Source organism: Podarcis bocagei, assembly GCF_964188305.1.
Source record: "Podarcis bocagei genome assembly, chromosome: 2".
Taxonomy (NCBI): Eukaryota; Metazoa; Chordata; class Lepidosauria; order Squamata; family Lacertidae; genus Podarcis; species Podarcis bocagei.
The window spans coordinates 103,001,380-103,027,200 of record NC_138126.1 but is presented as its reverse complement, the minus strand read 5'-3'; the positions used below and the strand labels follow the sequence as shown (position 1 = coordinate 103,027,200).

General features: G+C 48.3%; 1 long non-coding RNA gene across 1 annotated transcript in view; it reads right to left on the bottom strand.

Annotated features, from left to right (window-relative positions):
• LOC308579917 overlaps positions 1-25,821 on the bottom strand; it is a 194,010-nt gene that overhangs the window by 92,984 nt on the left and 75,205 nt on the right. The gene's annotated exons all lie outside the window — the stretch shown is intronic.

Sequence of the window (25,821 nt, the reverse complement as noted above, 5' to 3'; positions counted from 1 at the left end):
AGGAGAGCCATGATTGAATTTGTTTTTCCTTTAATGAAGCTGCAGCAGGGACCTCTGAACCTGCCCAGAGCAGGTGTTTGGGTGGGAGGGCATATTCAGTCTTTACCCGTGCCATTTACCTGATCTAAATTGCCCCTCCCTGTGGGTCTAATATAAGGGATGCGGGTGGCGCTGTGGGTTAAACCACAGAGCCTAGGAATTGCCAATCAGAAGGTCGGCGGTTTGAGTCCCCACAACGGGGTGAGCTCCCGTTGCTCGGTCCTTGCTCCTGCCAACCTAGCAGTATGAAAGCATGTGAAAGTGCAAGTAGTTAAATAGGTACCGCTCCAGCAGAAAGGTAAACGGCGTTTCCGTGTACTGCTCTGGCTCACCAGAAGCGGCTTAGTCATGCTGGCCACATGACCCAGAAGCTGTATGCCGGCTCCCTCGGCGAGATGAGCACCACAACCCCAGAGTCGGCCACGACTGGATCTAATGGTCAGGGGTCCCTTTACCTTTACCTTTATGGGTCTAATAGCAACCTGGGGTGGGGTAGAGTTGGGGGGAAGAATTTAGATTGGGTGAAATGGCAAGCACAGCTACGCTGATCAACAATGGAGCCCACTACCCATGTTTCTTTAAAGTCAAAAGGTTGGGAGAGCCAGTCATCATATTCCCAGCAGCGGATGGTTTCTCCCTCAAACACACGTTGGGTATGTTCTAAGTGTCCACTCTAATTTCCCACAGGCCTAAAACATTTTGATGCCCGAGACAGAGCATCAAATCGTGCCCCCCCCCCGCCTCAAGTCTTAGATAGGACAGCTATTATGGCAGCTGAGACAGAAAATCCTGCAAGCACCTCTTCCCTTCCCTTCTCCCAGGAATAAAAAAGCCAAGTAGCAAAAAACTGCCTCCCCTTTCATGACAGCTAAACCTGCTGCTTCAGGCCGCTGTTCACTCTGCCAAATGGCAGGGCTGGACCTGTGTGGGACAACAGAAAGCTAGTAGTTTCATTTTTCTTTGACATGAAGATATAAAATCAAATGTTTATCAACATGAACTGGTGCCCTGGAAGATGCTGCTTCCATCCCAAGTTCTGAGTCCCCTTTGGACAAGAGGAACACCTATTTAATTTGCCAGAATGTCATTGGAAGAAGAGTCAAGGCAATATCACAACATGGTGCCCAAGAAAAAAGAAATGAAATGCAGTTCAGAGGTCCCACTCTGCATAAATTGTTTTTGTATCTTTGGGCTAGCTAGATGCAGAGATGTGGACCCTCTGGGTGCTGCTGGACCCCAGCTCTCATCAGCCCCCTGCCCAGCATTACCAAGGGTCAGGGATTATGACAAGTGCAATTCGGTGACAACTGGAGGACTACATGTTCTGTACCACAGGAGTAGGCATGTGCAGTTGCAGTCTGCAGAAGATTTGTCTGCTTTTGACCACTGCAGAGATGTTGGGCGCCTTTGCACTGGCTCCTGGGCAGCAACTTTAGAGAGAGGTGCACCCAAAATGTCTCGTTATTGGGAGAGATCAGTAGTCCATGAAACTTGGGAGTCCGTCTCCCAGTTGGTATGCTTACTTTTAGGTTGGTTGTTTTATTTTATAGGACTGTAAGATGCTATACTTGCAGCCCCATGGAGTGCAAAATAAGGAGCAGGCTTTATGAATAAATTAAATAACACATAATAGGAACCAGCAATTATTTATATGCAATATAATACAATTGAGTCCCCCAAGAGATCCAGTTTCAGTCATTTATCCCTACCTTCTAGTAGGCAAAGTAGTGGGTGCAAAATATAGATGGCATCTCCCCCAGCCCTCTGCCATCCTTAATTCTGATTCTAAGACTTACTAGCTTGGAAGTAGGACTCACCAAGCTCAGTGGGTAAGCATGCTTATGGATGGACAATTCGTCTCTGATGTTCTGTGCTTCTTCTTTATGGGACACTGCTTATCTGTGTACTTTCAGGGTGTTTGTAAACAACAACAACAACAACAACAACAACAACAACAACAACAACACTCATCTATTCCCAGGCTTTTGTCGTATATCCCACAGCCAAACATAGTTCTCCACGGTCACAAGCCAGAAAGTGGTCAGCCATCCAAGTGCTTCCACAACTTCACCATCCATATTTCTAAAGCTATTGCAAAGATTTGTTGCCATGTTTGGCCCAAAGAAAGGGGGATATAGAAGCTGGGCCCCTGCTCCCCAGCTAACTTTTAAATGTGCTTTGGAATATCACAGTGGTATCTCATGGGCATAAACAAAGTGGAAGTGTGTGAGGTTTCAGTGTCTACATTCAATTTTACTAGGAAAAGATCGGCTACTTTAAATGTGGGTTTTTTGCATCTAAAAAAAAATGCCCCTTAGAAACATGGAAAAGGAAGAGTGTGCTTGTCATGGAGTGAATGCATGTGTGTGCTGCATGGACATGAAAAGAAAAGCTGCAATCCCCAAGGGGCAGGTTCTTTTAATTAAAACCTAATGGCAGCCATTAGAAAGCTGCTTAGAAGTTGGGATGCTGGAGACAGATGAGAAAGCAGCCAAAGGTGCAAAATGAGGGCAATTTATCACACTGGTCAAGATGTTTCCCCAAGGCTCCAGAAAGCGCAAATCTCTGTCCCAAGGATGTGGATTCACATCTGCCCCATGGCAAAACAAACAGTGCATTTTGCAGGGTGGGCTTTGGGTTGCTGCGGAATAGAATTCCATGCCTGATGTTAAGGATGCCATCTGGTCTGCTGGGCTTTCCCATCCAAAGCTTGTTTTCGCTGTAGGTAGAGCCATTATGCTGACTTGGGCTCCTGGGACTGACTGGTGACATGCTGGCACAATGCTGAAGGTGCCTAGAAAGTAACAGCATGAAGGCTGTGGTGCCTTTGTGAAGTTAACAGTTCTGGATCATCTTGGATCGCACACAGCCATCTCTACAATTCCTATTCCTTTGAAGAAACCCTCCACCCATATAATGGGTTCTGTTTTTTGTGAAGTTGCTCTTTCCAAAATACAGTGGTGCCTCGCAAGACGAAATTAATTCGTTCCGCGAGTTTTGTCGTCTTGCGATTTTTTCGTCTTGCGAAGCACGGTGTCGGGAAAGTTTTGGAAAAGCTTCAAAAATCACCAAATTCTTTAAAAACCTCAAAAAAGGCTACCACACCGCGTTCTATGAGTTGCTCCTCGAAGTCAAGTCACAACTGTATTAACGGTGTTAAGAAAAAAGAAACAAACTTGCAAGATGTTTCCGTCTTGCGAAGCAAGCCCATAGGGAAAATCGTCTTGCGAAGCAGCACAAAAAACCCTTTCGTCTAGTGAGTTTTTTGTCTTGCGAGGCATTCGTCTTGCGAGGTACCACTGTAAAGCTCACATGGTGTCAGAATAGCTGGACTGCATCCCAGGAGTTGTCTTCTTGCTCCAACCCAGCCCTTCCCCACACCCCAGTATGCATGAGACCAGGAATCTTCTCCAGCTCTTCCTTACATATGAAAAGTTCACCAGGGCAGGCTCAAGCACAGTTTGCTTAAATAGTTTTAATGCCAGTAACTGATGAGGCCATACTAAGGGGTTTCCAGGGTCCTTTAAAGGGACTTAAAGTACTTAGCTACTTCCCATGGTGCTCCAAAGGGATTTAAAATGAACAGCTCCAAGACTATTTTAAATGCTTAACTTGGTTTGACTTTGTGGAGGGCCAGACATCTTAGTGCACCTCTGGGCCAGAGAGATCAAGATGCTAGAAAGTAAAGAGAAACTTCCTGGCTCTGTGTCTGCTAACCTCCCCACCCATTACATTATGTTCTATGGCTTTAATAGCTGCAAAAGTGGCAGCAGTTCAGAAGGTGAAGTATATACACATCTTCCCAGGAAAAGTTACACCTGATGATTTTCTGCCTCTCATGTTGAAGCCCCAGATACTCCAACAGCAAACAATGACAGCCTTCCCAGCTCCACTGAGAGTTACCTCTAAAGGTAACTTGTGAAAGAACCTTCTTTCCCTCCCAAAAAAAGGGGGCACTTTTGAAATTGAATTGAACCAATTTCAACCATTGAAAAGTGTTTGTTTAATGTGGTTTGCAGCTGTTGAAAACACAAAGAAAAAGTGGAGGAGGAGGACATCAGCGGATAGCATTGGATGTTAGGGCACACACAACAAATTCTGCGGGTGCATAGTTATCAAGAAAGACTTCTTAACACCTTCTAAAAATCCAGCATTTACCCTTCCACTACTTGAAATACTTAAATCTTTATGCTCCTGCTTGGCTTGCCTGCCTGCCAATTTGCTTAGAGACTGGTTTGTGGACAGCATGTTTTCCTACAATGTCAGCAGTGGCCTTGAACCGGCACCTCTGGCTCCTCCATTCATGTGCTTATCTAGAAAGTCTGATCTGATTATCTGATATGCTAATGCTGATGTTAGTCTTGTAGACTTAAATGAGCTGTCCTTGAGCAGGTTGCAACAGCAAAAAAGATGCAGGGCTGGTATTATCTCAGGATGTTGCTTACAGTGGTACCTCTGGTTACAGATGCTTCAGGTTACAGACTCTGCTAACCCAGAAATAGTACCTCAGGTTAAGAACTTGGCTTCAGGTTGAGAACAGAAATCACGTGGTGGCAGCGGGAGGCCCCATTAGCTAAAGTGGTACCTCAGGTTAAGAACAGTTTCAGGTTAAGAACAGACCTCCAGAACAAATTAAGTTCTTAACCCGAGGTACCACTGTATTTCCAAAGACGCAAACCAGTGTTTCTTTATCCCCCAACCCTAGGAGGCAGAACAGATGAGTGATCCAGGTCAGCTTTACCATGAAGGGAAGGGAAGCAGTTCCTTTGAGCAGCAAATCCTGGAAGGAATAGCATTTTCTTCCCCCATCTTTGGGTATAATTTTAAATAATGAGCAAGGAGAGTATCATTTTGACATTTTACTTTAGGTACGAAAATGTCCAACGTGGATTCAGCAACCTTTAGACACATAATACATTTTTCTGACAGGCACACATTCTTGTGGTAACCACTCATGCAGGCAACCACAATGTGTGAATGGATATGGCCAGGAAGCATTTCTGCAAACACATTGGCACATTCCCTCCTAGCTGCTGGGATCATGACAATTGCTGATGACCGTATGTACAGTGACACAGTTACCACACTCTGCTTTCCAAAGCAAGTATATACCAAATGGAAGGCTGGGTCTGAGTGCCTGGGCAGGCGAGCGAATGAATGAATGAATGAATGAATGAAGGAATGAATGTAGGTAGGTAGGTAGGTATAGGGTGAATTGATACCTAGCCACCAACATCTGTAGCAAACAGTTATCAACTTTTGTCCATTCTAATGGTCATGCAATGCATAATTATCCAACAGAATGTATCTTATGGGATGTTTTGATGGACACTTCTTAGCAGAATTAGATAAACTAAGGGAAGCTATCAAGGGCTATTAGCCACAATATACAGTACAGTGGTACCTCGGCTTACATACGCTTCAGGTTACATACGCTTCAGGTTACAGACTCCGCTAACCCAGAAATAGTACCTCAGGTTAAGAACTTTGCTTCAGAATGAGAACAGAAATCGTGCTCCGGTGGTGCGGCAGCAGCAGGAGTCCCCATTAGCTAAAGTGGTGCTTCAGGTTAAGAACAGTTTCAGGTTAAGAACGGACTTCTGGAACGAATTAAGTACTTAACCCGAGGTACTACTGTATATGTCTGTAGTGTGGGATATTTACAATGCAGTCAAACCTACAATGCCTGTTTGCTAGACAGGCACATGATAGGAGCTGAAGGTCACAGAGTGTTCCTGTAAGTTTGCTAGAGAGAACTCTGAGAGACAATCCCACTGTGCCCTGATTGGAGAGGGCATAGTCATGTGTGTATATTCTCCTTACCTGCATGCACACATTGCCTTTTGCCTCTCTTCACTCTTCCTCTTCATCTGATCACCAAGCCAGAAATGTGAGAAGAATCTGCATGTCCGAGCTCCATTGTTGACACCATCTTAAGGTAGACTTAAGTGTCTTTGTAACTCAATTGCCATTTTAAACCTGCCTGAACAAAGCTGCTGTTATCTGTCATTCAGCAATGGAAACTCTGAGTGAGTGTTATTTTTTTACCTTTTACAAGACTGTGTGATTATTGTTTAAGGGGGAGAAAAGGGGGAAATACCAGGAAAATTCAGTCTGCCTTAAAGCATCCTGGATTACTTAAACTAAAAGGCTAAAACTAGCTTATCCTTTAAGGTTGTGAAGGGATGGCACTCTGCTGAACTCACAAATGTGGGGAAGGAAGGATAATAACTAATAAATATATCCTCTACTTGCATCTGTATTGTATATTTAGAGTGGGGTCGTTGTTGTTTAGTCGTTTAGTCGTGTCTGACTCTTCATGACCCCATGGACCAGAGCACACCAGGCACTCCTGTCTTCCACTGCCTCCCGCAGTTTGGTCAAACTCATGCTGGTAGCTTCGAGAACACTGTCCAGCCATCACGTCCTCTGTCGTCCCCTTCTCCTTGTGCCCACAATCTTTCCCAACATCAGGGTCTTTTCCAGGGAGCCTTCTCTTCTCATGAGGTGGCCAAAGTATTGGAGCCTCAGCTACAAGATTTGTCCTTCCAGTGAGCACTCAGGGCTGATTTCCTTCAGAATGGATTGGTTTGATCTTCTTGCAGCCCATGGGACTCTCAAGAGTCTCCTCCAGCACCATAATTCAAAAGCATCAATTCTTCGGCGATCAGCCTTCTTTATGGTCCAGCTCTCACTTCCATACATCACTACTGGGAAAACCATAGCTTTACATATACGGACCTTTGTCAGCAAGGTAATGTCTCTGCTTTTTAAGATGCTGTCTAGGTTTGTCATTGCTTTTCTCCCAAGAAGCAGGAGTCTTTTAATTTCATGACTACTGTCACCATCTGCAGTGATCATGGAACCCAAGACAGTAAAACCTCTCACTGCCTCCATTTCTTCCCCTTCTATTTGTCAGGAGGTGATGAGACCAGTGGCCATAATCTTCGGTTTTTTTTAATGTTGAGCTTCAGAGTGGGGTAGCCAGTTGCAAAAGAGAACAGGGCTTCTGCACCAATCATAGTTGCATAGACGAGAGGATTTCAGCAGGTGGAGCCTCTCGTGGAAGCTGTGTCTGCCCCAAACCCCTCTTCTATGCAGCTATGAAAGGTGTATCAGCCATGCCCTCTTTCACATCAGCCCACCCTAGTTCACAGACAGAGCAAGTGAAGCCTGCAGCACAATGCTGTAGTGCATTCTCACCCGTTCTTGTTCAAGGCCTCAGGCATGGGTGTAGCCGTGGGGGGCAGCTGCTCCCCTAAATCAGGTACACAAATAAAAATACTTAACTAAAAGTAGAAATTGTAGAGAGATTTTGACAGATTTTTCCGAGCACCTGGGTCAAAAGAAAGCGATTTAAAATAACTGTTGAGATGTTTCATTCCGAATCTGCTAGGCAGAGCCAGACAGAGGATGATGGCAGGTGGGTGTCCTGCCCCCCTGCCCCCCCCCCATCCATAGTCTAAATCCTGACTATGTCAATGGCCTAAGGCAGTGCTGTTTTCTAAAAAAAATGGTTAGGGATACTCATTTTCCTACTCATATTGAAATACTGCCCCTCAATGAGGCCAAACTTAGATTCACAAAATGTTTAGGGGTATGCATCCCCCTGCATCCCCCCCCCCCGGAAAAAACCCACTGGCCTCAGGTAACCTGGAACCATAGCTGTCAACTTTCAGATTTGAAAATAAGGGAGCAGCAGCCTCAAAAATAAGGGATCAGCAGCCTCACCTGTCCCAGGGACAGTCTATGGGATATCTAACAATCCGGAATAGCAGCGGGAAGCAGCGGGAAACGGCTCTGGAATAAGGTAATTTCCCGCAAGAAAAGGGAAGGTTGACAGCTATGCCTGGAGCAGGAGCCTTGCAGTGCTGCTCAGGTGGTAAAGAGGTCAGTTGGGGGTGGGAGTGGAAGTATCAATGATGAGGTAAGATAGAGAAAACATCTGATTTCCCCACCCTGGTCTTTTTTTACTACTCTGTGTAGCACTATAGCAGGGGTGAGGAGCATCAGGTCCAGGGCCTAAACTCTCTCCCAGGAAACATCCCTCCATATTAAGTCACACCCCTTACCGACCCTGCTCTGCTCCCTCCATGACTGGAATGTCTCCTTGAACACATGAGGTGCCTGGAGAAGCTTCTGGCTTCTGCTTCTAAGATGTGGCTTACCATTCAAGGGTTAAAAGTCGCATCTGTTGCTCTGGCCACTTTTGCATCTGGTCCTGCCCTGACGCCTGGGAGGTTACCCATAAGGTAATGCTACTCTTGGGCTGAAAACATAGGAGCCAACTCCTAGGAGCTGTGGGGCTTCGGCCCCCACAAAGTTGATGACCATTCCCATTCAGATGGTGTGTGTGTGCACTGTGTCATGTGATCGATTCTGCAGGGCGGGGCTTACCTGGGCCTCCTCGATGTTTTATTCAAGTTGGAAACCCTGGCTGAAAAGGTTTTTCTGCTGCTGCACTAAAGAGTGGCACTGGCTGCAGCCGCTGATGAATCTGAGCATTTTATGGCTGTATGACAGGGAGGGGGTGTTTTTACCTTCTCTTCTCTTGGAAATTCCTCACAGAGCACCTTTTCCAGCACTACCATATTTTCTGCACTATAGGACGCACCCGACCATAAGACGCACCTAGTTTCAGAGTGGGAGAACAAACAAACAAAAATTCTCTCCATCTCTGTGCAGTGCCCCTTCAGCGAAGCGGCAGGAGAAACGGAGCCCCTTCCATTTCTCCGCCTGCTTCACTGAAGGGGCACTGCGCAGAGAGGGAAAGCGGCACAGCGCCTCTCCAGCAAAGTGAAGCCTCCGAAGCACAACAGGAGTGGTCCCGCTGCGCTCTGGAGGCTTCGCATTGCTTTCGCTGAAGCCATGGGGCCTGCACTCGCTCCATAAGATGCACACACATTTCCCCTTACTTTTTAGGGGGAGAAAAGTGTGTCTTATAGAGCAAAAAATACGGTAATTCCAAGACACTTGGTTCCCTCTTCTCCTTTCCACTTCCTCCCCTTTCATCCCCCCCCCAAGCTAATACCTCGACTCTCCACATACCCTAGAAGTTCACAGGTCCTGGACAACCAGGTGTGTTTTGTGTTTAGTGCATTTTTTTCAATCATACTGTAGACAGTGGTACCTCGGGTTAAGTACTTAATTCATTCTGGAGGTCCGTTCTTAACCTGAAACTGTTCTGAACCTGAAGCACCACTTTAGCTAACGGGGCCTCCTGCTGCTGCTGCGCCGCCGGAGCATGATTTCTCTTCTCATCCTGAAGCAAAGTTCTTAACCTGAGGTACTATTTCTGGGTTAGCGGAGTCTGTATCTTGAAGCGTATGTAACCTGAAGTGTATGTAACCCGAGGTACCACTGTATACTTCTGCAGACCTAGAGATCTCCCAGCTATATAGAAACCATTACAGTGGTACCTTGGTTTCAGAACAGCTTAGTTTATGAACAACTTGGATCAAGAATGCTGCAAACCCAGAAGTAGGTGTTTTGGTTTGTGAACTTTGCTTTGGAAGCAGAACATGTTCCGTTTCCTGTTGAGTGTGTCCCATTTGTAAATTGAGTCCCCCGCTGCTATGGGAAAGCACACCATGATTTAAGAATGCTTTGGTTTAAGAACAGACTTCCGGAACGGATTAAGTTCATAAACCAAGGTACCCCTGTACTTTATTTTTCAGTGGCCCTGTTTTGCTCCCGAACTGTTGGATACTGGTCCACCCAAGTTCACTATTTAGAGAGGGTGACATCTCTTAATTACCATACGTCGGAGGCAAAGAACAGGGGTTGGCTACTTATCCTATTTTATCACACACACACACACACACACACACACACACACACACCGGGCACTAGAGGTCGGTGTGTCTGCATAGAAAAGAGTAGATAAAGAGAATGGAACCCCTAAGCTTCCTAGACTGTTCTTCAACCAGTATTGACCCCCCCCCCTTTGGGCTGGACTGATATCTTCTTCAACCTCCAGATGTTTTGAGACTACAATTCCCATCATCCCTGACCACTGGTCCTGCTAGCTAGGGATCATGGGAGTTGTAGGCCAAAAAACATCTGGAGGGCCGAGATTGAGGAAGCCTGTTTTAGGACCTCATTTCCTACTTCCTTCTTCATCCTTAGCTTGGAGGAAGAGAAACTGTATCTTTTGGATTTCTGTCCTGCTGAGATGTAGCAGCAGGCATGGCTCATTGCATTCTGCACCTTAGTGAGTTAGGACTGGAAGTTTTCCTATTAAGCATGTGTATTTCCTGCAATAAACGTTGTTTTCTTATTTTCCTAACCTCAGAGTCTCAATGTCATTGTAGCCAGGGTAAAGTGTGTTCTTCCAACAGTGATTCAGTGTGTTAAGTTCTGTTTTTATGCCCCATGTTTAAATGTGGTGCATTTAAACTCCAAACACCATCACATGTCAGAGTTCTTGTGAAGATAAAAAAGGGTGTATGCTATGTATGTTGCTATGCATGCCCTGAGCTCCTTGCAGGAAGGATAGTATAAACATGTAATTATAATAATATCATTTAAAAAAATAATATTACGCGCTACTGGAATTGCAACCATGTAGCTAGGCACATAATTTCTGCTTAAGATTCTAGTTTCTTAGCCAGCAAATTATTCATCAGAATTCAGCTGGAGTGGTATTGTGATACATAAGGACAGAAGCCGACAATGTGACCCACAAATCATTAGACTAAGCAAACCTAAGCTTATTTAAACAGTTTAAAGTTCCAGTCTCGTGTACACTGACTTGGGTGGGAAATCTCTTTGGAGGTTATTTGCATAGGCTCAGGCTACCTGTGTTCTTCGATTCATAAGTTTAATTGACTGAGTACATGCCCTCCAACATTTCTCTGATGAAAATAGGGACGTCCTATTCAAGAAGAAGAAGAGGAGGAGGAGGAGGAAGAATTTTACTATTTATACCCCACCCATCTGACTGTGTCGCATAGCTGTCAACCGCCCCTTATTTGACAGGAAAGTCCCTTATCCCAGCGCCGTGTCCCGCTGCTGTCCCTTATTGATGATGTCCCTTAAATTTCCCAGGTTTCAAAGGAAGCAGCTCCTCTCCCTCCCTCCCTGCCAGCCAGGGAGGAGGGAGGCTCCAACTGTGTTGTTTGGCTGCGTTGCTCACCCAATAAGGAGTCTAAGAACAACTGGGGGTGGAGCTTGCATGCTTTGTGCCGATCAAATCGGCCACGTTGCCTGGGGACTCGCCTTTGCTCAGCGCTTCCCAGCGGAGAGGTGACAGTGGTTTTCCTTGCTGCAGCCCCTTTGCTGGGTTACAGCGCTATGGGAACCACCGCTTGAGGCTTCGTTTGGGTGCTGGCTGGGCTTTCTGCCTTTGGCTCGGAGGGGCTCAGAAGTTGAACATCGCTGTGCTCTGAAAATCCCTTATTTTGGCTGCTGATCCCTTATTTTTGAGGCTGCTGGTCCCTTATTTTCAAATCTGTAAGTTGACAGCTACGCTGGCTTGCCACTCTGGGCAGCTGCCAACATATGCAAAAACATAATAAAACATTAAACATTTTAAAAAATCCCTATACAGGGCTACCTTCAGATGGCTCATGGGTCGGATAACTCCATACCCTCCAACATTTCTCCGATGATAGTACGGATGTCCTAAGGAAAAGTGGACATTCTAGGATCGAATCAGAAACCAGGATGGCTTCTGTGAATCTGGGACTATCCCTGGAAAATAGGGACACTTGGAGGGTCTGTGAGGAATTGGGAAGTTAACATGGACACCTTGTTGGGGATCTACTTAATCACACCTAATCTCTGGCTTCTCAGAGAACCAGAATTTCACAATCAAACACAGACACTTACTTGTAAAGTGTTGTACTTCACAGTACGAAACCCCTCATCAGAAATCTACAGTTAAAACTTTGTATATGAGAAAACTCAGTCAAAATTCACTCAAACACACACACACACATACAGCAAGAATGGCACACAGCTTTATGAATGTGACGAAATCTACAACTGCTTTTAATGTTTGGGACACAGCATTCAGAGAAGACTACGATGCAAAGGGATTTGTTTTAATAGGCCAAGCGTACATCTTGGCCTACTTTATAATATAAAACAAAATTACTGATGGGTTGGGTATGTGTAGTAGAGTGACTCACTGTTCGAAGGAAAACAGAGGTTTGGCTTCCTTCCACTTGGCCCTGCCTCTTCATTCATGTTGGTGGTTGGCTGGTTGGTTGGTTTTGGTGGGGATGGATTCTGCATTTTAAAGAAAAATTACTATACCATATTATACAGCTACCGGCAGAGAGATCAGCACAGAGCCTAAAACTGTGGGAGATTAGCAGCCAAATCTAACAAATGCTAGTTAGCATGACAAGGGGCCAGACCATAGAAATACAGTTGGTAGAGAGGGCTCTGTGTGATGTCACTTCCCTTCCTCTCCTGGAAGGAGCATATAGTACTTCCTGTTCTTCTCTCTTTGAAACTGTTCAACCCACACACATGGGCATCTGGAGGGCTCAATTGCAATTAATATATCCTCTCCTGCTCATTAAAGCATATCTCACAAAAACAGAGACCAGAGAATGTCCCTAATAGACTAGTATGTTATAACAAAAAGAGTGCTGCAGTTAGACCTGAGTTCAAGTTCTGTATTAAGCCATGAAACTCTCTAGGTGACATTGGGTCAAGCGCTATCTCTCATAGGGTAACTCTAATGATAACATGGTGGGTATCATAAATGCCTTTTTTGAGAAGAGATGGGATTCGGCTGAGATGAGAAAGCTAAATAGCAATCTCTTCAGCGATGATTAATTAGTCAATTGCTATCATTATTACCAGTTCACATATATTTATTAAAAACTATAATAAAATACAACCTTGCAGATGGAAGTTATATTTTCCATTTTGCTTATGGGGACAGAGACCAAAACTTAGAAATTTACCCAGGATAGCTGTTGAGTGAATTCTTGGCTGATCAAGCCTCAATCAGATCCAGTCATAAGGCAATTTGATGCACTGGCTATCACACCAATAAAATGTAATCTGATTCTCCTTATAACCTTCACATCAAGGATCTTGATTTAGAATATTTACATTACTCTTCCATTACAGTACAGGCTTGCTCAGTTTGCAAGGCAGGTTTTGAAAAGTATCAATAAAATGACTAGCCACACCAAATGTCAAAAATTTCCAAAATGTCTTTGCGGATGCTATATGGAAAAAATTCAACTACTGTACAATAAACTTTTATTAGCAAGAACTCACTTTATATTGAATACTAAATTATTTTAAATATTTTACATATGCTCTATAAATATAAAACTAGACTTGGCAGAATCTCAAGGAGGATTGTGCCCTTAAATCTGTAAATTAAAATTTGAGCCTCCTGTCCCACATGTATGGGAGAAATATGAGAGTAAACAGACTGTGAAACCCTTTTAGCAGAGTCAAAACACTTATGCATTTTTACATCTTACTGGAAGCTTGGAATTGGTCAATCATACATTTTTATACCTGTTTATTTGAGGTCTGCTGACCTTCCCCTCTTTTTTCCCATTGCTAAGAATGAACCACACATTTTAGTTTATTTTTAAAAAATGTTTACTTACATTTTGATGCAGGCAGCAAATACATCAAAGTAGTATACAGGTAAAAATACTTCTTAGTTTTAAAATGCAAAATTAGTCTCTGAAGTGGAGTCTGGGTTCTGAGCAGAGCCAGGCTTGTACGTCAGCTCACATCACTGTCTTAAAAATAAGATAATGACTGAAGCAAAGAGGAAGGAGAAAAGGTTAAGATCCTTCATTCCATTTCCCACTACATGGAAATAGGGGATATGAATACTGGAATACAGGAACTCTGAGAGTCTTAACCCCTTCACATACTTATTTAGCAAACATAATTGTCATATTGACTGCAGATTTTCCCACAAAAACATCATGCAACAAGAGTATGGAAGAGATGCTTTCAAACTACGGGGAGCATTCTCGTGAGCTTTATGAAGGCAATTGGAATTTATAGCATTTATTTATTTATCCTGTTGTTATATAAATATCATTTTTAAATGTTGTGTAACAGGAAAGGATCCAGAACCACTTTGTCTAAGAAAAGTGGGGTATTAATATATATAAATAAAGGAACCATTTCAAACACCATGGTGTATATTCTTAACCTTATGTGTGAATCAGCATCCGAAGGTCAATTTGTATTGTAAGGTCCAATGTGTTTCAAATGCAAAATGCACATTTTAGGATTCAAAACTTGACCTTGAGTTGGTGATTTGCCAAAACTGCACACATGGCTGCACGCATTTTATCAGCTGTTTGTACAGTTTTTCATTATCAATATGCAGGAAGTCTAGCTCAACAGCAGTGTAGCAAAATATCATGTACGTTTGTAGAGTCATAGGGTTGGAAGGGACCTCAGAAGTTGCCCAGTCCAACCCCTTTAGGTGTAGGAAATACATGACTACAGTGTCCCTGCACCTATTAGATGGTCATCCATTTAAAACAACAACAAGGAGGCACCTGGTCTGAGAATCAGTTCTGTTTGACTCAAACACTTGTTTCCAGTATATTACACACTTGCTATTTCAAATAATGTGTTCCACATTAATCTGGTATTTCTTTATCTGTAAATATATTTCTGTTTTAATTTAAGGGAACTAACAACGTTCTTAGATTATTGCAACAGAGTGCATGACACTTCCTCTTCCAGATGCCTAAAATCTGAATGACAGGTGTTTTTCACTTGCCTCAGCTAAAATGAAGATAATCTGGAAGAAGTGTTTAGAGAAAAGAAAGATGATGACTTGCATTGTTCTGTTTACCAGCTTTGTTCCTGGCTATTAAGTATCACCTTAATTTGTAAAGCAGAGATTGGGATCCTGAGGCCCTCCAAATGTTTGATGAACTACAACTCCCATAATCTCTAACCGGTGGCCATGATGGCTGGGGCTGATGAGAGTTGGAGTACAACCACATGTTGTACCAGGAGGTAGCATGTCCCCTGCCTCTGACCTAAACCACTTACACAATTTTCTTCACCTTGAATGGATGGTCCCAAAGACCATTGGTCCAAAGGTTGTGTGGTCGTTACATCCCTCAAGGGGCATCTCACAACTCTGCTAGTTTTGCCTGCAGGCGTGGCTAGTGGCCCACAGAAGGACCAAACTAGCAGTGCAGTGGTCCCTGTCTAGCCATTCATTCCCTCTGGCAGGTTAGCTTATTGGTCCTATAAATCACAAAAGGCAGATCCTAAACAGAAATTGAAAGCTGAGGTCTTTCCCTGAACAATCAGGTATCTCCACCCACTTCCTACAGAAAACGCAGATCTTCCCAGCAAACCCTGATATCTCCAAATGCTATGAAGTTTTCCAATGTCCAAGTCCATAGGATTCCTTTATGCGGTTATTAATTTAAACCCTCAGGTGCTTTGGCGATCCCAAATCCATAGCCCCCTGAAAAGATATTCTTCTATTTCCGTAGAATCGTATAGAACCAACACCTCGGTTCATATTTTATTTTTACTGCCTCGCCCTCCCCCCTTTTCTACTTACAGCGTTTAGCTTCCCAGTGGTTAAAAAAATAAATAAACCCTCAGCTTCACAAGCACAAGGCGATTTCCACTTCTAAACGTTCTCTGAGTCCCAGTCCAAATCTGATTCTCCTTCAACTCGAAGCACTGTAGCTCCCTGCTGAAAACAAAACACCCGCGTTTCTCAGCTGCTCCAAAGAACTTCGATAAAAGACAACAAGCTCTTTATGATGGGGGAAATGATCTCATATGCAATCTGAAGCAGCGCGTTTCGCATACGATTCCGCTAAGGAGAACAACTACCTGCTAAAAGAAAACCCCCTCGCGATCATAATAAATCTGAATCTAATCCATATAACTCCGCTTAAACCCGTGACTGGGAGAGAAATCGATTTCTATCCATAGCCGTTTGCCGGCTTGAGGAGCGGACGACGCGTAATTGCGCGGAGAGCCACCGGCTCAAGACGCGATGCGAAGCCCTCAGACTCTCAGCCGGAGTTTCACTCTGGGCAGCGCGGGAGCGGAAAGGGGGCACGTGGGGCGATCTTTGGAAATCGACCGGATAACTTGACAGCTTTGGCAGGCAACGGACTCCTTCTTTCGAGGAATGAAGCCAGGGGACTGTGGAGGCGGGTAGCTAGGCATCCCCCCCCCGCTTTGTAAATAGGTCGAAAAACTAGTTCAACAAGGTGAAAATGTTTCATGCAGACTTTATGAAGGCGACTGTCCCTTCCTTGCAGAGTCCAAAGTTGGCCAATACGATGCTAAAGTAACCCACTTCTTTGAGAGCCCTGTTGAAAGTGAGGGGGGGTCCCTTATGGCTAAGATCACGGTGGTGTTGGAAAACCCTGCGGGGGCGTCGCTATCAGCCCCCAAGAACACAGCTCTTAATATAGCAAGCAAAGCAAACCGGAATTCAAACTAGACACAGATTTAGTATCCCCTAATCTCCCTGTAGGGCTGACTGTACTCTGTGCATGTTCAGTGATAACATTCTTTCGACCTCACATGTTCCCAGGACTTCGCCCTGAGCTTCATCGTGGGCGCAGCATCTTAGGGACGAAGCTGTCACTCGGATGAACTCTAAGGAGGAGGCGGGGCGGCGGCGAAGGAAGAGAAAATCAGCTCCAAGAATCAGCCCGCGCGGAGCGGGAAGAGGATCCGCCGCAGCGCGTGTTAAGCTCATCCAGATCGGGCCACGTGGCACCTTGCGCCTGCGCAAAGGAATCCAGGCTACCTCGAATCGCTGACTTTCTGTAGCTGCCCTTGTTGCAGGATCTGCGAACAAAGACCTGAGTCACGGCGAGCTCCGGGCGAATCTGGCGCAGCCGGTCGGCCGCTGCAGCCTTGGCGATCCTCCTGCGCGTGCTACTCCTCGTGCCCGGCAAGGCCTCGCTAGCTCTGCGGATGATCAGAGGCTGCTCGAGTTCCTGCTGAAGAAGGGGGAAGGGCCGGGCTGCTGGAAGACCCCGGGCCCGCTAAACCGGATTCAGTCGTTCCCAATGGCCCAGCAGCTGCGGGGACAAGAGATAGTTGCAGCAGCAAGGAAGACCTTTCAGAGAGCTCCCGTTTTCCTTCTGCAGTGTCATTTAATAAATAATAATTTAATAAATACTCATATAACCGGTGGGGAAAGGGATCCCTCGACGTCCTTAGCCCGAGGAAAATGACGTCGAACTGGCGGCCAAGCAAGAGCCCGTTTTACACTCTCAGGTCGCCGATGAGCGCTCGGCTTCGATTATGTTGCCACGCCACGTGTCTAGAAGATTGTGTTGGCCCGATCCTAACCTTATTGAGTCAAAAGGAAGGTCCCACTGATGTACCCCTGTGGTTTACTTTAAGAGTATCCTTAAGAAGCTATGCGTGTTTCCAGTGTGCCCAGTGAGACTGGCTTCTATGTAACAGTGCCTATAGGATGGATCATCGCAGCCTTAGGATCACCGCAGCCTTCCTCTAGTCGAGCAGCCATAGATAGTCCCATCGATAATAGGTCTCATTGCGGGCTGCGATCCTATACTCTCCTACTGGGGAATAAGTGCCCCTGAACGTGGTGGACCTGACTTCCGAGTAAGCAGGTACAAGTATCTGCTGTATCGGTAACTGGTGATCTGGTAATTTGCAAGTCAACTGCGTTTAAAGTCATACTTCCTTGGTTAAGAGCACGCCACTAAGATGTTCTGTTTAGAGAGCTGGGCTGCAACTGCTTCAAAAAACCCACTCGGGCATGTAGTTCTCAGGGTCGCTTAGTACCAGTCCTTCGCTCTCAGCCTAACCTACCGCCACAGGATTGTTAAGAGGGGAAAACGAAGAAGGTACGGTCGTGTGTGGCTCCCGGAGGCCCTTGGAGGAGCAGCGGCATATAAGTAAATAAGCAAGAGCCGAGAAACCCTTTGGTGAAGAAGCGCGTCCCTCAGCCCGGTTCCTTGGATGGCCATACAGAAACCCATGGCATTTGCTTCCTAGGAAACATGGCTCGGAGGATGGGGGAGGTCATCTCTTCCTCCCCACCCTGAATGAATGAGTCTCTCTTTCTCTCTGTTCCCCAAAAGGAAGCAAGTGAATGGTCAAATATCACCCAGTGGATTTGAGCATAAGGTCTTGGAAAACATACAGTAGAAGGCTGAAGAATCCGAGCCTCTGAAACAAAGGAACTGAGACTGCGGCAACTGGAATCGTTTGCGCATGCAATTTCGGCTTAACTTTAACCGGTCCGAGTGGATGGTGGTTGCTCATCAATCCCCTTGGGAGGTCGAGCGCGTTTCCTTTCCCCCAAAAGTCTGAAATCCCCACCGCCGAGACGTCTCTCGAGATAGAAAAACCGACTCAGTAAAGGAATTCAGAATCGCCTCTTTCCACATTTAGCTGCGAGCTAAATCCCCCTGGAATTCACTAGGGATGACTTCTCACGAGACGTGTATAGGATGGCGCTGCACTCAGAAGTGGTCTTGTCAAGCCGTGTTTCTGTGTCTTGCCTGAGGTTCGAGGACCGCGTTTCTAGCCCTCCTCCGTTTTCCCGAAGTTCTGGGTGGGAAGAGGAATGGAGAAAAACTGGCTGAATTCAGCGCAGTGTATCTCCAAGCCAGATATTTAGGATTGGGGGGGGGGAGGGGCCTCCGCTTTTTAGACGCTGCCGGTCCGTGTGGATCGGAAACAGTACCGGCGCTGGACCTTCCGGCAGCACCTTGTCACGTCCACCTGGAAAGGGATGGCCGCAGATCCAAGCAGAAGCATCAGGAATGGACAGAGAAGCAAATGGCCGGAGGAAGGGGCTTGGGGGAAATGGAGGCCTTGGGGAGCCTGCCTTGGTACCTTTTCGCCCGCAGCCCAGCCCAGCCCAGCCTCGCCGTCGTCACGCAAGGGGATCCCGCACCTGCATTGCAACACTACGGACCTCCTTCCCTGTTTGCCTCTGTGCTGGCAACACCCTGCAATGCAGCGTTGCAAAACGCCCCTTTCTCTCTTTCTGTTCCTCTTTCTGCTGAAATAATGAAGGCGCCACCCTGCTCCCCAATCAATCCGAAAACCAGGCTTGCAGTTTCGTGTCGCCAGTCTCCCCACTCCACCCCACCCCTCCAACACACACACACACACACACACACACACACACACACACACACACACACACACACACACTTTCCCCCCTTCCCCCACACCAGATTTCTGCCTGCTGTAGCGGAATTATCGGATCTGTTGCGCGCGCCCTCTCCCTAGGGGCGACGCGCCCCTTTTGGACTAGCTAAGGGATGCCTGGCCATATTCAAACCAGCCCCCGGGCGGCGGCGGGGTGGGGTGGGGTGGGGTGGAAGAGTGAGAAGGAGGAGGGGAGCGAGAGAAAGAGCCTTCCCCGCGTGTTCTTAGCGCACCCACGCGTGGATTTCCAAATAACCCTGCCCCGCGTGGGAAGGGCATCCAAGGATCACGGAGTTTAAAAATGGGGATCTGGCAGGGTTGGTGTTGGCATCGGTAATACAGCACGGTCGTGCCAAGGCATGCAACCAATATGTAGCAAAAATTAAATAAATAACCCTGGGCACTTGTGCGGCCGCACATGAGAAGCTGTTGGACTGGTTTGGAGAGGCAAAACAAACACGGTGCAGTAGGGAATTCAGTTGCGAGACATCCTGCTTTGAAGGGTTCCTGTGTGAAAGCCGCCCGCCTCCTCTCATTCCCGGCCGAGCCCCCACGCTGAGAGCTGGGCCTCAGCAGCCCCGCCAGAGATCGGCATCGAAGTCCAATGGGTTTGTGTCTCACGGTGACAAAGGTCTCCGAAGGGTCCCTCTCGCCCAGTTCCTTCCCATACGCCCACAGCCTCATGTGACATAATGGCTGCGATGGAGACGTGTCTCTCTGTGTATATATACACATATATACATACAACAGAAAATATATATATACACGCACACATATATACAACATACACACATACGCATATACACAACAGAAGTCTAGATACGCATATAGACAACAGAAGGCTTTGGTGAGCATATTTGAGAAGAGGCTAAGCCAAGGCTAAGCGTTGCTTTGGACTCTCCGGAGGGGTCGGATAACCGAAACCAAGACCACCACTCTCTTTCATTTCCGTGGTGCAATATTGGAGGCTTTCAAACGGGAGAAGCGGGTTCGAACTGTCACCCTGTTCGCAAGCCGAGCCTGAGCTAGTGCGGCTGCCCTTGGCGGCGTTCAAACTCTCCCGTTTCTGCGCTGGCAACGGGTGCCATCCTGGCCCTCATGCCCGAGGAGCTGAGTAGCAGGTGACTTATTGGAGAGGCCAGGAGGAACCGGCTAGAAGCCGGGGAGAAGTTGCAGCTGGGAAATTCTTCGCGGTTTTGGGTTATCACATCCACGCGGCACACACCCAAAGCGGTCTTATACCGCTGGAACAGCCATGGAGAATCCTGGGAACTGCAGTTTGTTAAGGGTGCTGGGAATAAAAGCTCCTCGAGGTCAGCACCCATAATTCTTTGGGGGAAAGCTATGACTGTTCAAGTGCTATAAGGGTACTTTAAATATACAGTGGTACCTCGGGTTAAGTACTTAATTCGTTCCAGAGGTCCGTTCTTAACCTGAAACTGTTCTTAACCTGAAGCACCACTTTAGCTAATGGGGCCTCCCATTGCCGCTGCGCCGCCGGAGCACAATTTCTGTTCTCATCCTGAAGCAAAATTCTTAACCCGAGGTACTATTTCTGGGTTAGCGGCGTCTGTAACCTGAAGCGTATGTAACCTGAAGCGTATGTAAGCCGAGGTACCACTGTATCTCAGTGGATGCTGAGAATTCCCAAGAAGGCTGTAGGGGTTCGCCCCTTCCATCCTCTCCACCCCATAGTCCCGTCGGCCTTGGTGGCTGTGGGTGCAGAAACAGAGTCGGCAGTGATTCGGAATTAAAGAATCCGAAGCAAAGGCGTGGGATGGGTTTATATTTGTGGGGGGTTGTCGGGAGAGTCGGGTGTTATAGTTACGCCATGGTGGAGACTGAAGATCCTGGCCTGACCCCAAAGTGGAGGGGGGACACTCTAAATTCGCACTGGAGAAGACCAGGGGACCCCGATCAGCGGGGCTGAGTGTGCGGAGGTCCGAGCCTGTTGCTTCTCTATTCATTCTTTCCACCCCTCCCCGCCGCAGCATGAGGACCAGAGGGGTGACAGCAGAGAAAGCAGTCGAGCTGGGGGGTGCCTCTCTCTTCCCCAGCAGCCGCGAAGGATCCATGTGGCCACCCATCTCTCTCTCTCTCTCTCTCTCTACTTTAGGGAAAAGCTGGCGAAGTACAAAATGGCGGGGCAAGGGGTGGGCAGAGGCACATAAAGCCCTTTTCCCTGCGCCGCTCCGGCTCGCCGAAACCCACCACGCCTGGCAGCAGCAGCCCCTGCCTCTTCTGCCGCAGGATCGCCCCCCCCCCCGAAGCTCCTGCGCCCTCCCCCCGCTCCGTCTCCTCTTTCTCCAACGTGATCCAATCCTAAAGGCAGAAAAACATCAGAAAATGGCTGCCTAGACTCGGTTTTCTTTTTCCAGAGGAGCGATCCGAGCTGCGCTCTTGCTCCTTCGTTCCCCCGATCCCCACCAGGCTCTCCTCCTCCCCAGCTGTTTCTGGAACCTGGAAGAGGAGAATCCTTCCGCCTCCCCACCCGACCCCCGGCTCAGCCTCTGGACAGTAAGACTTTGAAGGAGGCAGCTCTGCTGCGTGGCAGAAGCAAGCGTGCCTTCTGCCGCCTTGCAGTTAGTGCCCCGAGGGATCCACCAGGTCACCTCTCCGGGATTGCCCTAGACCCGGAGCAGAGCTTGGGCCAGAGCCGCAGCAAACGCCCAAGGGCCCTGAGCTGACCTCCCCGGGGGGCCGACAGACGGCACATGCCTTGGCGCAGGTCTTGAACCTGCCTCAGGGCTGGGAGAGACCGAGAAGGAGTCAGGGCCGGCGGGTGGTCCTTCTCAGCTGGTTCACTCATTTGATGCGCAAGAAGGGAGCGCGGCAGAGCGATCCTAAGCCTCTGCGCTGGGTCCCACTGCGGTCCATGGGGCTTATTTCCTCGCGGGTATGTTCAGCACTGCACCTTAGCTGCATACTGACCATCCTGTTGCCCACCCCTCACCCACAACTGGGGTGACTGATCCTTCCCTTCCCCTCCCCCATAATGAATACCCTCCGATTAAGGATTCTAGTCTGTAAGCAATAGGAAAAGTACACCAAGAGGCGGCACATTGTAGATTAATTAACACGGGGTGGGGAGTGTAATTTTGTGAATTTGGGGTATGGTGTGCAGAGGTGCGAAGCTGCCCGAGTTGCTGGTGATCGGATGAGAGAACAAATGTCTACTTCTGCAAAATATCTGCTTGGACCTTGGATTACCACCAGCGAAAAAGCAACGAAACTTCGGTTCCTGCGTTCTCAACCTGTCTAAACGCAGGTATAATATCGGAATCCGAATCCGCTGTCAAAACAGCAAAACCAAGCTGGGAGTAGTGCCATTTCGGAGCAAGTCTTCAGGACTGGGAGCTGGCTTCGAAGAAATCCTTCTAGCTTTGGGGATGTCGCCGCCTCTTAGCCTCACTCAGTTGGCTCTCGTCTGTGAATCACGAGTAGAAGTGGTGTCCTACCTCACCGGGGTGCGGCGGGGAAGAAGGGGCTTCACCCCGATCCGATTATTTTTCTTTTTTTAAGGGGGTGGATGGGAGTAAATCCCACGATTGAACTAGGGCGTGTGAAACATCGAAAGCACGGGGATTGCTATCCTGCGCACACTTCCTTGGAAGTGAAACTATGGAAAGAAAGGAGAGGCTTCCGAGCAAACGCGGTTAGGGTTGTAAAAGTGGCATGGTATATGCAGCCATATACCCAGACTCCCCCCCCCCTTCCCTTCGAGGAGTGGGTGTATATATTATAATCGTATCTCCAGACAGAAACCAAATAAACCCTCGAAAGCCTTTTTAGGCGGTGGTATTTCACCCGGGATTAAACAGGTCAAGAGGAGGAGACCGACACCGGGGGGTTTCTCGCGAGGCGCGTCGGGCTTCGGCTACAGGCGCTGATGTCAAGGGTCTAAAAAGAGGCGAGCGCCGGATCGCCAGCCGTATAAGGAAGCGCGTTGAAGCTGGCGAAGGGAGCCGCCATGGCGGGCGGGCGCGGGAGAGAGAGAGGGCGTGTGGATGCAGCCGCGGCGGGATCGGCCCTGGCGAGGTTGGCAGAGCTCGGAACACGCCTCTCGCGGCCGGGCAGGAGCACGTGGAGGGTGGAGGGCGGAAGCAACGTGCCAATGCATGCCAAGGGAGTGCAGACACCGAAGCAGAAGGCAAACATCGAATGCCCGCAGTTTGGATACTTCGGCAAGGTGTGGGATCTGCTTCGTCCACGTCAAGTGTCTCTTTCTCACTTTCACACACACACGCGCCGCCGCCAGCAATTCCAAACTCACTGAGCTCGCGAATGAGGCTCCTTTTCGTGTCGCGTGTGCGCAGGTGGCACAATCCTCACAGCATGCGTGTTAGTCTAAGGGAAGCTTCCCGGGTTTTGCTCCCTGGCAAGTGGGGAAAGGGCTGTGGCGTGCAGTTCAGAACTGGCCATTTGCAAAGCGCCTGGATAGTTTTTCCGACGTCTCCCTGAAACTTACAACTCCAGGGGAAGCGGCGAGTGAATTGCAGCGTCTTCATCTCTGGTCCCTAGCTGAAAACCCTAAGTCTCCACAGCCTTTAGCCCCGATTCTAAATCCTGAAATCAATGGAGTTTCCCAAAAAATGTGTCCTGGGTGACGTTTCACTGTAGGCAGGCAAGCAGATAGATAAATGTGAATGGGGTGGGACAGAGAAAATAGCGCCAAACGGTTGCAGCCGGGACCAGCGTCTATTTTGGTAACCCTTGTCTTTGTCTGCTTGCGTTTTAGTTTGGGGCGATATTGTAAGCGAATTTTTCAAACTGAATCCGACCTTCACGCTGAACTTCATATGGACATCAGCAAGAACTGAGCTCCAGTTATAGCTGATTTCAATATGAAGGCCAAAACCAAGGTCAGGCGCAGAAGGAAGATCTACCTACGGGCGCTTTTGTTTTAACTGCTTTGTCTGTGCTTTTTGGAGAAGCGTAGACCTTTACGGTGGGTGGGATTCGCTTTTGAGACAATAACGTGAGCCAAAGAAATAAAGAAATATCGGAAGCTGGTAGTGCTACGGCAGCGTCTCTCTAAGGTTTCAGATAGGCATCCCGGGGACTGAACAGCAACACTTTTGCGTGGAAACCAGGTAGATACGTAGCACTGAGCAACGGGCCTTCCCTTAGAATTCATTCCATTGCGGAATTTCGGGCGCTCCTTGCACGAAACAGCAAATGTTCTGAAATGAGGCGTGTTTCCTAGGGATCCTGCACTTCCGACAAAGGATTAGGATAGCTTGAGGGAGGTCTCAACCTTTTTCTCTCGCTTGGTCGGCGACAATCCACGTCAGCGACAATCTACGGCTGACATTAGACACGGATGCCATTGCCGGCGACAGTTTTTGCCGGGCGAGTTCTCCAGCTGCCATCACATCTTCACGGGCACCTTCAAAATGCTGCCTGTCCGCGCACTTTAGGGGAAGGAAGCCAGCCGTTTCTTTCTCTCCCCAGAGGGAGAGTCTTTTATTGGCGAGGCGCCTTGCGGTGGCCAGGCTAAGAGGGGCATCAGAGAGTGGGTACCAGGCCAGGGGCTTCACACACAACAAGGGCGTTGGTGGGCCGCCTCTTGCGCTCCTGCCCCAGCGGGGCCACCCGATCCCTGCGCTCCGGGAAGAAGGCATGCTTCTACTCTCCCCTGCTGCACCTGCTCCCAGGCGCAAGGCCTCAGCTGCGGCTGGCTACCAAGGTGGGCCTGCGAGCGAGCTCTGGGCAGCTGGCACAGCTCGGGGGGCCGGAAGCTCCAGCTTGCAGCCTCCTGAGACGCCTCTTAAAAAAAACAAACCAGGGCTTCGTCGTGGCTGGTTCCCTCCGCGCCACAGCAGCGATCTCTGAACCAAGGAGCTGTGTGGGTGGTGCAGAGCCGGCTGCTGAGCGAGGCCAGCTCGGAGCTCCGGGCTGCCAGGCGAGCCGTTTCAATCCCAGCCTGCAAATCTCATGCAGCAGGGTGACCTACATTGTTATGAGCTGCCAGAGAGGAAGCGGCGCCGGGCTCGGAGGCCGGGCTCGGATTGATCGCTCAACAGCAACAGCAGCAGCAGCGGGCATTGCGGACTCCCTAGTTCTCCCCTACCCTCGAGCAGGCCATAAGCAAGTGGCGAGCTAACGCTGGACGCGATCCCTCGGCCAGTGGGGAGGAGGGTGTCTTCTCGCCCTGGAAACCTCTGGGTCTTTCGGAGCCTGAGCGCAGTCGAAGGAGGGAGGAGCGGGGCTGCGGGTGCCTTTCTCGTCCCCCACCCCAGAGTCCAGGATTGCTGAGGTGGCACGGGAGAGGTTAACTGGCGCATCTACCACGCTGCCTCTTCCGCAGCCGACGAGCCACTGCGGCGCAAGGGCCCCCATGGTAACCGCAGCAGCCATTTCAGATACAGGCAAAGATGGCAGATTCCCTGCTCCTCTGCTGCCACCGAAAAGACAAAAGCGTCTCCTTGTCTCTTAAAAACGAAACGCTCCCCGGTATTTATTTATTGAACAAGAATGAATCCTCTCCTCTTTCTACTTTCCCCCCCTCTCCTTGTAAAACTGGTTTCCCCTCCAGTCTCTGCACCTCCGCCCATGTTCTGCGTCCACAAAATGCCGCGGATCAAGTAGGAGCTCAAACTAGGATTTAAGCGCTAGGGCTCCCCCCCCCCACGC